The 12,113-nt window shown below is 39.8% G+C and overlaps 1 protein-coding gene and 1 pseudogene across 7 annotated transcripts in view; one reads left to right on the forward strand and one right to left on the reverse strand.

Moving 5' to 3' along the window:
• SENP7 (SUMO specific peptidase 7) overlaps window positions 1-12,113 on the forward strand; it is a 189,669-nt gene that overhangs the window by 22,803 nt on the left and 154,753 nt on the right. The gene's annotated exons all lie outside the window — the stretch shown is intronic.
• On the reverse strand, window positions 1,594-2,910 carry LOC116565547 (annotated as a pseudogene).

Genomic DNA, 12,113 nt, shown 5'->3' on the forward strand with positions numbered 1-12,113 from the left:
CCCCTCTGTGTGTCCATGTGTTCTGATCAGTTAGCTTTCACTTATACGTGAGAACATGCAGTATTTGGTTTTCTGTTCCTATGTTAGTTTGCTGAGGATAATGGTCTCCAACTTCATTCATGTTCCTGCAAAGGACATGATCTCATTTGTTTTCATGGCTGCACAGTATTCTATGGCATATATGTACCACATTTTCTTTATCTAATCTATCATGGATGGGTATTTAGGTTCTTTAGAGACAGGGTCTGTGTTGCTCACATTGGAGTGCAGCGACACAATCATGGCTCACTGAGTCCTTGAACTCCTGGGCTCAAGTGATCTTGCTGCCTATCATCCTGAGTAGCTGGGACTAGAGGCATGTGCCACAATGCCTGGCTACTTAAAATTTTTTTTTTTTTTTTTGTAGAGGTGGAGTCTTGCTATGTTGTCTAGGCTGGTCTTGAACTTCTGGCCTTAAGCAGCCTTCCTATTTTGGCCTCCCAGAGTGCTCGGCAGGAGCCATTGTGCCTGGCCTTGGAATGTGGAAGTATAAGATGAAGGTGCCGGCAGGGTTGACTTTTGAGGCTTCTTTACTTGGATTGCAGATGGCTATCTTTTCTCTGTGTCTTCACATGGCTTTTTCTCTGGGCACATATATCCCTAGTGTCTCTTCTTCTTACTAAAGACATGAGTCATACTGGATTAGGACTCCACCCACATGACCTCATTCAACCCCTTTTAAGGCCCTGTCTCTGCATACAGTTACATTGGGAGTTGGGGCTTCAACATATGAATTTTGGAGAATACAATTTAGGCCATAACTGTAGTATTCATTTAGGATACATAGAGTATATGACACATTTGAAGTTATCTTAAATATATGTATTGTATGTTACAAGAAAAATTAACCTTTATTTATTTATGTATGTATTTATTTATTTATTTATTTCCAGACAGGGTCTTGCTCTGTCACCCAGGCTGGAGTGCACTGATGTACTCATGGCTCACTGCAGCCTCAGCCTCCCGGGATCAAGCTGTCCTCCCACCTCAGCCTCCCGAGTAGCTGAGATTACAGGCACATGCCACCCTGCTTGGCTAGTTTCTAACTTTTTTTTTTGCAGAGACAGAGTTTTGCTGTGTTGCTCAGGTGATCCTCTCACCTTAGAAATTTTGTTATTAAATAATACATTTGTTAGTTTGTATTGGATACAAAGAGTACATAAAAAGGGAAACAATAAAGGAGACCAGGTGCGGTCAGTTGTGGAGACCCCAACCCAGGAGGCGCTGAAGGAATTAAGAAACAGAAACAAAGACAGATTGCAAAAGTGGGAATCAGAGTGGGACATCAGGAGACTGACAGCATTCCCAGCTGAAAGCCCGGAGTAGACTCCGACCCACGTATTTATTCTTTGTGGATAAGTGATTATTTTTAATGAGCAGGTGTTCTATGTATTTTTTTAAAATTCCTTAATTTTTTATTCCTGGTACCACTACCACAATTTACAGGGCAATATACCTGATGTAAATGAAAAGAAAAAGAAAAAGACAAAGCCACAACAGATAAAAGACCTCAGGAATATACATCGAATTGACACTTCATTGCATTAATCACTAGCTGCACTTTTTGCAAACTGTGGGTATGACAGTCCTGAACAAGAAGGGTTTCCTGTTCAAGCTGCAGTAACTTTTCTGACTATGGATTATCACTCCTTCTGTGGCAGAGTTTTACAGTTCCTCTAATGCATTTGGGACAACTGTCTCAAAGTCACCTGCAGCTTTCCTGACAGCTCCTCGCTCTCTCTCCTCCTAAGAACTGTAGCCCTTTTCTGCTGTTTTTAGAACCTTCTGCTACCACATCCACCACTTCCATCACCAGATCCATAACCACCACCAAAGGGACTGCCCAAGCTTCTTCACCAAAACTCACCCCTTTCATGGGTCCATAATTTGATTGCTGTTGTCCACTCTAATTTCCAAAATCATTACAGTTCCCGCCACCACCGTAGTTATCACTGCTAAAATTTCCTTCTTCATTGTAACCATCCTCCACCACTGCCACCATATCCATCACCTTGGTTTCCATATCCTGGTCCACCACCACCATAGCCCCCTCTACTACTATAACCAGGACCCCCGCCATAGTTGCCACCATCACCTTCAACTCCATTATATCCCCCATCACCTCCTCCATAACTACCTCTGCTGCCACCACCTCCACCACCACAACCTCCTCTTCCACCAAAGTTTCCACCGTGGCCAAAATTACCTCCACCACCTCCAGAGTTTCCTCTGCGACCCATAAAATTGCCAGATCCACCTCCACAGCCTCTCTGTGATCCAGCAGACTGCATCTCTTGTTTACAAAGGGCCTTTTTCACTTCACAATTATGCCCATTAATAGTGTGGTAATTCTGAACAACAGTTTTATCAACTGTATCATGATCATCAAAAGTCACAAAAGCAAATCCTCTCTTTTTCCCACTCTGCCTGTCTTCCATAACTTCTATGGTTTCAATCTTGCCATACTTTTCAAAGTAGTCTCTCAAATTATACTCTTCTGTATCTTCTTTCATACCACCAATAAAAATTTTCTTCACGGTTAGATGGGCACCAGGTTTTACAGAATCCTCTCTAGAAACAGCTCTCTTTGGTTCCACTACACACCCATCAACCTTGTGTGGTTGAGCACACATTGCTGCATCCACCTTGTTAACACAAGAATAAGTCACAAAACCAAAGCTCCTGGAACATTTTGTTTGGGGATCTCTCATTACCACCCAATCTGTGAGTGTGCCTCATTTCTCAAAATGTTCTCTTAAACTATCTGTAGTTTCAAAGCTCAGACCACCAATGAACAGTTTTCTCAACTGCCCTGGTTCCTTTGTATCATGGCCCTCCATTTTGAGACCGGACTTGCCTCTTCCAACTTGAGTTCAATATCTCTACGTTTTTTCATAGAATGAAGATAAACTAGGCAAGCAGCTAGTGCCTGTTCACTACTCATTAAAAATAAACTAGAAAGCATTCTTTGCGAGGGAGAAATGGGGGCAGAGTCATGTATCCTGTGTTTGAAGAACTGGTGTAACTAGTGCATGGCTGGTGTATATTGTTTACTGTTCTATCACACCCTGAGCAGTTTTCTGCCTGGGGATGGCTTGGTGTTCCTTGCCATCATTTCTTAGTGAACGATATATAATCCATCACACACATCAAGACCTCTTCCCATCAACCAGGTGAATTCTGTTTACTTAAAAAGAAAATAATATATTTGCATAAGGTTAGAAATTTGGGCTGTGTAGAAAGGTACAAGGTGGGCTGGTTGTGGTGGCTCACACCTGTTATCCTAGCACTTTGAGAGGCTGAGGTGGGAGGATCCCTTGAGCCCTGGAGATGGAGACCAGCCTGGGAAATATAGCAAGATCTTGTTTCTGCTACAAATTAAAAAACAAGCTAGACGTAGTTGTGTGCACCTGTAAGTTCCAGCTACTCAGGAGGCTGAGATGGGAGGATTCCTTGAGCTCAGGAGTTCAAGATTGAAGTGAGCTATGATTGTGCCACTGTACTCCAGCCTGGGCAACAATGACACCCTGTCTCAAAAAAAAAAAAAAAAAATACGCACGCATGCACGCACGCACGTAAGATGAAGCAAATAAAATCTCTTTCTGTCCTTTTTTTTTCTAAAGGCAACCACTATTAATGAGTTTTTTTCATTTATTTCAAGAAAAAAATGGGTTTATATTGTTTTGATATTTGTAAAAGTTAAGTGGTACTTTTGGGAAATTGGCATCCTGTTTGAGATTGGAAGTGGCACATGTCAGGCTTACTGTGCTCTGTGGTTGGCTTAATGTTCACTGTGTTTGGTAAATATTAGCTCATACTTTGTGTCATGTTTGAGGCTGTGCAGGTATCTTGCTGCATTTCCACTACCCAACTTTTTTATTGTTGTTTTTAGTGACTGTCAATGGAAGAGAAAGGAATAAATGCCCCTTTCCATAGTCTTTAGCAGAATTTTAACTCATTTGTTTGTTTGGGATTTTTATTGACCCATAGCTAGTTACATTAAACAGGTAATCTTTTTTTTTTTTTTTTTTTTTTTTTTTGTGGCAGAATCTCGATCTGTCACCAGGCGCCAGGCTGCAGTGCAGTGGCGCAATCTCAGCTCACTGCAACCTCCGCCTCCCGGGTTTAAGCAATTCTTCTGCCTCAGCCTCCTGAACAGGCAATCTTAAGTGTTAAGTTAGATGAGCTTTGACTAGAGTAACATATGCAGCAAACATCCCAATCATGAAATAGAGCATTGTCATGCTCCAGAAATTTTCCTTGTTTTCATTTTCACTGTATTTTTCAAAAAATTAAAAAATCTATTTTTAATTAATTCATTTTTCTTCTTTATGTGACTCAAGTATATGACTCAACCATTGTGTCTTTCCTCATCTGTTGCTTGCACCTCCACCTTGATTCTAGCAACCATTCTTCTGTTTTCTGTTTCCATAGTTTTGCCTGTTCTTACACTTCATAAAAATGGAATCATATAATATGTGCTCTTTTGTGTTTGGTTTCTTTATATTCAGTATAATATTGCTAACATTTATCCATATTTTACATCTATCAGTGGTTTATTTCTTTTTATTGCTATGTAAAATCCCATTATGTGAATATACCATGGTTTATCTAATTCTCTATTGATTGACTTTTGGGCTTGGTTTTAATTTGCTTTTTCGTGACAACTAATGATGTTAAAAACATTTTCTGTGGTTGTTGGGTGGAGTGTTCTATAGATGTCTGTTAGGTCCAGTTAATCAAGTCTGAGATTAAGTGACAGTCTCTTTGTTAGTTTTCTGCCTCAGTGATCTGTCTAATGTTGTCAGTGGGGTGTTGAAGTCTTTCACTATTATTACATGGCTGCCTAAGTATTCGTAGGTCAAGCAAAACTTGTTTTATGAAACTGGGTGTAACAATGATGGGTGCATATATAGTTAGATAGGTAAGTGTTTTTGTTGGATTTTTCCATTTATCAGTAGGTAATACCCATCTTTGTCCTTCTTAATTGTTACTTGTTTAAAGTCTGTTTTATCTGATACAAGAAGAGCGGCTCCTGTTCTTTTTTGTTTTCTATTTGGATGGTAAATCTGTCTCTATCCCTTTACTTTGAGCCTATGGGTGTTGTTACATGTGAGGTGGATATCTTGAAGATAGCAGATGGTTGGGTCTTGTCTTTTTATTCACCTTGACACTCCATGTCTTTTAAGAGGGACGTTTAGCCATTTATACTCAGGATTAGTATTGATAAGTGAGATTTTGATCCCATCATGTTGTTAGTTGGTTGTTGTATAGACTTGATTGTATAGTCGCTTTTTAGTGTCTGTGGGCTATGTGCTTACGTGTGTTTTTATGATAGTAGGTGTCATTCTTCTGATTCCATGTTTAGCACTCCCTTAAGGACCTCTTGTAAGGCTGGTGTAGTTGAAACAAATTCCCTTAGTATTGGCTTGCCTGAGAAGGATTTTATTTATCTTTCACTTATGAATATTAGGTTATTTCTCTTTCACTTACGATCCCTTTTTGATGGGATTGTTTGTTTTTTCTTACTGATTTGTTTGAATTCATTGTAGATTTGGGATATTAGTCCTTTGTCAGATGTATAGATTGCAAAGATTTTCTCCTACTCCTGGGTTGTCTGTTTACTCTGCTGACTGATCCTTTTGGCATGCAAAAACTCTTTAGTTTAACTAGGTCTCAGATATTTATCTTTGTTTTTATTGCATTTGCTTTTGGGTTCTTGGTTCATGAAATCCTTGCTTAAGCCAATGAATGGTTTTTCCAGTGTTATCTTCTGGAATTTTTATGGTTTCAGGTCTTAGGCTTAAGTCTTGGGTTGATTTTTGTGTAAGGTGAGAGATGAGGATCCGATAACATTCTTCTACATGTGGCTAGCCAATTATCCCAGCACCATTTGTTGAAAATGGTGTCCTTTCCACACTTTTATGTTTTTGTTGCTTTGTTGAAGATCAGTTGGCTGTAAATATTTGGTTTTATTTCTGGGTTCTGTATTCTGTTCCATTGGTCTATGTACCTATTTTTATACCAGTACCGTGCTGCTTTGGTGACGATGGCCTTATAATATAATTTGAAATCAGGTAGTGTGATGTCTCTAGGTTTGTTCTTTTTGCTTAGTGTTGCTTTGGCTATGCGGGCCCTTTTTTGGCTCCATATGAATTTTAGAATTTTTTTTTCTGATTCTGTGAGGAGTGATGGTGGTATTTTGATGAGGATTGAATTGAATTTGTAGATTGCTTTTGGCAATATGGTCGTTTTCACAATATTGATTGTAACCATGTGTGAGTATGGGATGTGTTTCCATTTGTTGGTGTCATCTGTGTTTTCTTTCAGCAGTGTTTTTTAGTTTTCCTTGTAAAGGTCTTTTGACTCCTTGGTTAGGTATATTTCTAAGCATTTTATTTTTATTTTTTGCAGCTATCGTAAAAACGGTTGAGTTATTGATTTGATTCTCTACTTGGTCGTTGTTGGTGTATAGAAGAGCTACTGATTTGTGTACATTAATCTTATATCTGAAAACTTTGCTGAATTCTTTTTTTTTTTAATTGCGTTTTAGGTTTTGGGGTACATGTGAAGAACATACAAGATTGTTGCATAGGTACACACGTGGCAGTGTGATTTGCTGCCTTCCTCCCCTTCACCTATATCTGGCATTTCTCCCCATGCTATGTCTCCCCACCTCTCCACCCCCCGTACCTCCCCCATTTCCCCCCAACAGACCCCAGTGTGTAGTGCTCCCTTCCCTGTGTCCATGTGTTTTCATTGTTCAACACCCACCTATGAGTGAGAACATGCGGTGTTTGATTTTCTGCTCTTGTGTCAGTGTGCTGAGAATGATGGTTTCCGGGTTAATCCATGTCCTTACAAAGGACACAAACTTATCATTTTTGATGGCTGCATAATATTCCAGCGTGTATATGTACCACATTTTCCCTGTCCAGTCTATCATCGATGGGCATTTGGGTTGGTTCCAGGTCTTTGCTATTGTAAACAGTGCTGCAGTGAACATTTGTGTGCATGTGTCCTTATAGTAGAACGATTTATAATCCTTTGGATGTATACCCAGTAATGGGATTGCTGGGTCAAATGGAATTTCTATTTCTAGGTCCTTAAGGAATCGCCACACTGTCTTCCACAATGGTTGAACTAATTTACACTCCCACCAACAGTGTAAAAGTGTTCCTATTTCTCCACATCCTCTCCAGCATCTGTTGTCTCCAGATTGTTTAATGATTGCCATTCTAACTGGTGTGAGATGGTATCTCAATGTATTTCTCTAATGCATTTCTCAATGCATTTCTCTAATGACCAGTGATGATGAGCATTTTTTCATATGTTTGTTGGCCTCATGTATGTCTTCTTTTGTAAAGTGTTCATATCCTTCACCCACTTTTGAATGGGCTTGTTTTTTTCTTATAAATCTGTTTTAGTTCTCTGTAAACTCTGAATATCAGCCCTTTGTCAGATGGGTAGACTGCAAAAATTTTTTCCCATTCTGTTGGTTGCCGATTCACTCTAATGACTGTTTCTTTTGCCGTGCAGCTGTGGAGTTTGATTAGGTCCCATTTGTCTATTTTGGCTTTTGTTGGCAATGCTTTTGGTGTTTTGGTCATGAAGTCGTTGCCTATGCCTATGTCCTTAATGATTTTGCCTAGATTTTCTTCTAGGGTTTTTATGGTGTTAGGTCTTATGTTTAAGTCTTTAATCCATCTGGAGTTAATTTTAGTGTAAGGTGTCAAGAAGGGGTCCACCTTCTGCTTTCTGCACATGGCTAGCCATTTTTCCCAACACCATTTATTAAATAGGGAATGCTTTCCCCATTGCTTGTTTTTGTCAGGTTTATCAAAGATCGGATGGTTGTATATATGTTGTGTTGCCTCCAAGGCCTCTGTTTCTGTTCCATTGGTCTATATCTCTGATTTGGTACGAGTACCATGCTGTTTTGATTACTGTAGCCTTGTAGTATAGTTTGAAGTCAGGTAGTGGGATGCCTCCAGCTTTGTTCATTTTGCTTAGAATTGACTTGGCTATGCGGGCTCTCTTTTGGTTCAATATGAAGTTTAAGGTGGTTTTTTCCAGTTCTGTAAAGAAGGTCATTGGTAGCTTGATGGGAATAGCGTTGAATCTGTAAATTACTTTGGGCAGTATGGCCATTTTCACGATATGGATTCTCCCTAACCATGAACATGGAATGTTTCTCCATCTGTTTGTGTCCTCTCTTATTTCGTTGAGCAGTGGCTTGTAGTTCTCCTTGAAGAGGTCCTTTACGTTCCTTGTTAGTTGTATTCCTAAGTATTTTATTCTCTTTGTAGCAATTGTGAATGGCAGTTCGTTCTTGATTTGGCTCTCTTTAAGTCTGTTATTGGTGTATAGAAATGCTTGTGATTTTTGCACATTGATTTTGTATCCCGAGACTTCACTGAAGTTGCTTATGAGTTTCAGGAGATTTTGGGCTGAGACGATGGGGTCTTCTAGATACACAATCATGTCGTCTGCAAATAGAGACAATTTGACTTCCTCCTTTCCTATTTGAATACCCTTTATTTCTTTTTCTTGCCTGATTGCTCTGGTTAGAACTTCCAGTACTATATTGAATAGGAGTGGTGAGAGCAGGCATCCTTGTCTAGTGCCAGATTTCAAAGGAAATGCTTCCAGTTTTTCCCCATTCAGTATGATATTGGCTGTTGGTTTGTCGTAAATAGCTTTTATTATTTTGAGATACGTTCCGTGAATACCTAGTTTATTGAGGGTTTTAGCATAAAGAGCTGTTGAATTTTGTCAAAGGCCTTCTCTGCATCAATTGAGATAATCATGTGGTTTTTGTCTTTGGTTCTGTTTATATGGTAAATTATGTTTATAGACTTGCGTATGTTGAACCAGCCTTGCATCCCTGGGATGAAGCCTACTTGATCATGTTGAATAAGCTTTTTGATGTGCTGTTGCAATGGGCTTGCCAGTATTTTATTGAAGATTTTTGCATCTATGTTCATCATGGATATTGGTCTGAAGTTTTCTTGTTGTATGTCTGCCAGGTTTTGGTATCAGGATGATGTTGGTCGTATAAAATGATTTGGGAAGGATTCCCTCTTTTTGGATTGTTTGGAATAGTTTCAGAAGCTCCTCTTTGTATGTCTGGTAGAATTCAGCTGTGAACCCATCTGGACCTGGGGTTTTTGGGTGGTAGGTTCATAATTGCTGCCTCAACTTCAGACCTTGTTATTGGTATATTCAGGGTTTCAACTTCTTCCTGGTTTAGGCTTGTGAGGAGGCAAGTGTCCAGGAATTTATCCATTTCTTCCAGGTTTACTAGTTTATGTGCATAGAGTTGTTTGTAATAATCTCTGATGGTGGTTTGAATTTCTGTGGAATCTGTGGTGATATCCCCTTTATCGTTTTTTATTGCATCTATTTGGTTATTCTCTCTTTTCTTTTTTATAAATCTGGCTAGTGGTCTGTCTATTTTGTTGATCTTTTTGAAAAACCAGCTCCTGGATTTATTGATTTTTTTGAAGGGTTTTTTTGTGTCTCTATCTCCTTCAGTTCTGCTCTGATCTTAGTTATTTCTTGTCTTCTGCTAGCTTTTGAGTTTTTTTGATCTTGTTCCTCTAGCTCTTTCAATTTTGATGCTAGGGTTTCAATTTTAGATCTCTCCTTCCTTCTCATGTGGGCACTTATTGCTATATATTTTCCTCTAGAGACTGCTTTAAATGTGTCCCAGAGATTCTGGTATGTTGTGTCTTCGTTCTCGTTGGTTTCGAAGAACATCTTTATTTCTGCCTTCATTTCATTGTTTATCCCGTCAACATTCAAAAGCCAGTTCTTCAGTTTGCATGAAGCTGTGTATTTCTGAGTTAGTTTCTGCATTCTGAGTTCTAACTCGATTGCACTGTGGTCTGAGAGACTGTTTGTTATGATTTCCGTTCTTTTGCATTTGCTGAGGAGTGATTTATTTCCAATTACGTGGTCAGTTTTAGAGTGGGTGTGATGTGCTGCTGAGAAGAATGTATATTCTATGGATTTGGGGTGGAGAGTTCTGTAAATGTCTATTAGGTTTGCTTGTTCGAGGTCCTGGATATCCTTGTTAATTTTCTGTCTGGTTGATCTGTCTAATATTGACAATGGGGTGTTAAAGTCTCCCACTATTATTGTGTGGGAGCCTAAGTCTCTTTGTAAGTCATTAAGAACTTGCTTTATGTATCTGGGTGCTCCTGTATTGGGTGCGTATATATTAAGGATTGTTAAGTCTTCTTGTTGCATTGATCCTTTTACCATTATGTAATGTCCCTCTTTGTCTCTTATGATCTTTGTTGCTTTAAAGTCTATTTTATCAGAGATGAGAATTACAACTCCTGCTTTTTTTTGCTCTCCGTTTGCTTGGTAAATCTTCCTCCATCCCTTTATTTTGAGGCTTTGTGTGTCCTTGCATGTGAGATGGGTTTCCTGGATACAGCACGCTGATGGGTTTGGCTTTTTATCCAATTTGCCAGCCTGTGTCTTTTGATTGGGGCATTTAGTCCATTTACATTTAGTATTAATATTGTTATGTGTGAATTTGATACTGCCGTTTTGATGCTAGCTGGCTGTTTTGTTCGTTACTTGATGCAGATTCTTGATTGTGCTGATGCTGTTTACCGTTTGGTATGTTTTTGGAGTGGCTGGTACTGGTTGTTCCTTTATATGTGTGTAGAGCCTCTTTCAGGAGCTCTGGTAAAGCAGGTCTGGTGGTGATGAAGTCTCTGAGTACTTGCTTGTTCGCAAAGGGTTTTATTTTTCCTTCACTTACGAAGCTTAGTTTGGCTGGATAGGAGATTCTGGGTTGAAAGTTCTTTTCTTTAAGGATGTTGAATATTGGCCCCCACTCTCTTCTGGCTTGTAGGGTTTCTGCTGAGAGGTCTGCTGTGAGTCTGATGGGCTTCCCTTTGTGTGTAACCCGACCTTTCTGTCTGGCTGCCCTTTTCTCCTTCATTTCAATCCTGGTGAATCTGACGACTATGTGCCTTGGGGCTGCTCTTCTTGAGGAATATCTTTGTGGTGTTCTCTGTATTTCCTGGACTTGAATATTGGCCTGCCTTGCTAGGTTGGGGAAGTTTTCCTGAATAATATCCTGAAGAGTATTTTCCAGCTTGGATTCATTCTCTCCGTCACATTGAGGTACACCTATCAGACATAGATTAGGTCTTTTCACATAGTCCCACATTTCTTGGAGACTTTGTTCATTTCTTTTTACCCTTTTTTCTCTATTCTTGCCTTCTCGTTTTATTTCATTGAGTTGATCTTCGACCTCTGATATCCTTTCTTCTGCTTGGTCAATTCGGCTGTTGAAACTTGTGCATGCTTCGTGAAGTTCTCGTGTTGTGTTTTTCAGCTCCATCAGTTCACTTATATTCCTCTCTATGTTGTCCATTCTCGTTAGCATTTCATCAAATCTTTTTTCAACGTTCTTAGTTTCTTTGCATTGGGTTAGAATATATTCTTTTAGCTCACTGTAGTTTCTTATTACCCACCTTCTGAAGTCTGATTCTGTCATTTCAGCACACTCTTTCTCCATCCTGCCTTGTTCCGTTGCTGGTGAGGAGTTGTGATTCCTTGTAGGAGGAGAGGCATTCTGCTTTCAGATGTTTTCATCCTTTTTGCGCTGGTTTCTTCCCATCTTTGTGGGTTTATCTGCCTGTTGTCGTTGTAGTTACTGACTTTCAGATTGGGTCTCTGAGTGAGCTTCCAGTTTGTGGATGCTGAAGTTACTTCTTTTTCTTAGGTTTCTTTCTAACAGTCTGGCCCCTCTGCTTAGGACTGCTGAGGTCCACTCCAGGCCCTGCTTGCCGGGCGATCACCTGCAGCAGCTGCAGAACAGTAAGGGTTGCTACCAGTTTCCTCTTCTGCTATCTTTGTCCCAGCAGGATGCCTGCCAAATGTCAGTCTGTTCTCTCCTTTATGAGGTGACTCTTTGGATATACGGGGGTCAGGGAGCTGCTTGAGGAGACAATCTGTGCTTTATTGGAGCTCAAGTCCTGGACGGTGAGCTCCATTGTTCATACAGAGTTGCTGGGCAGGTATGTTTAGGTCTGCTGCAGCAGAAC

This window comes from Sapajus apella, unplaced genomic scaffold (genome assembly GCF_009761245.1).
Source record: "Sapajus apella isolate SASKATOON/1434 unplaced genomic scaffold, GSC_monkey_1.0 scaffold40, whole genome shotgun sequence".
Taxonomy (NCBI): domain Eukaryota; kingdom Metazoa; phylum Chordata; class Mammalia; order Primates; family Cebidae; genus Sapajus; species Sapajus apella.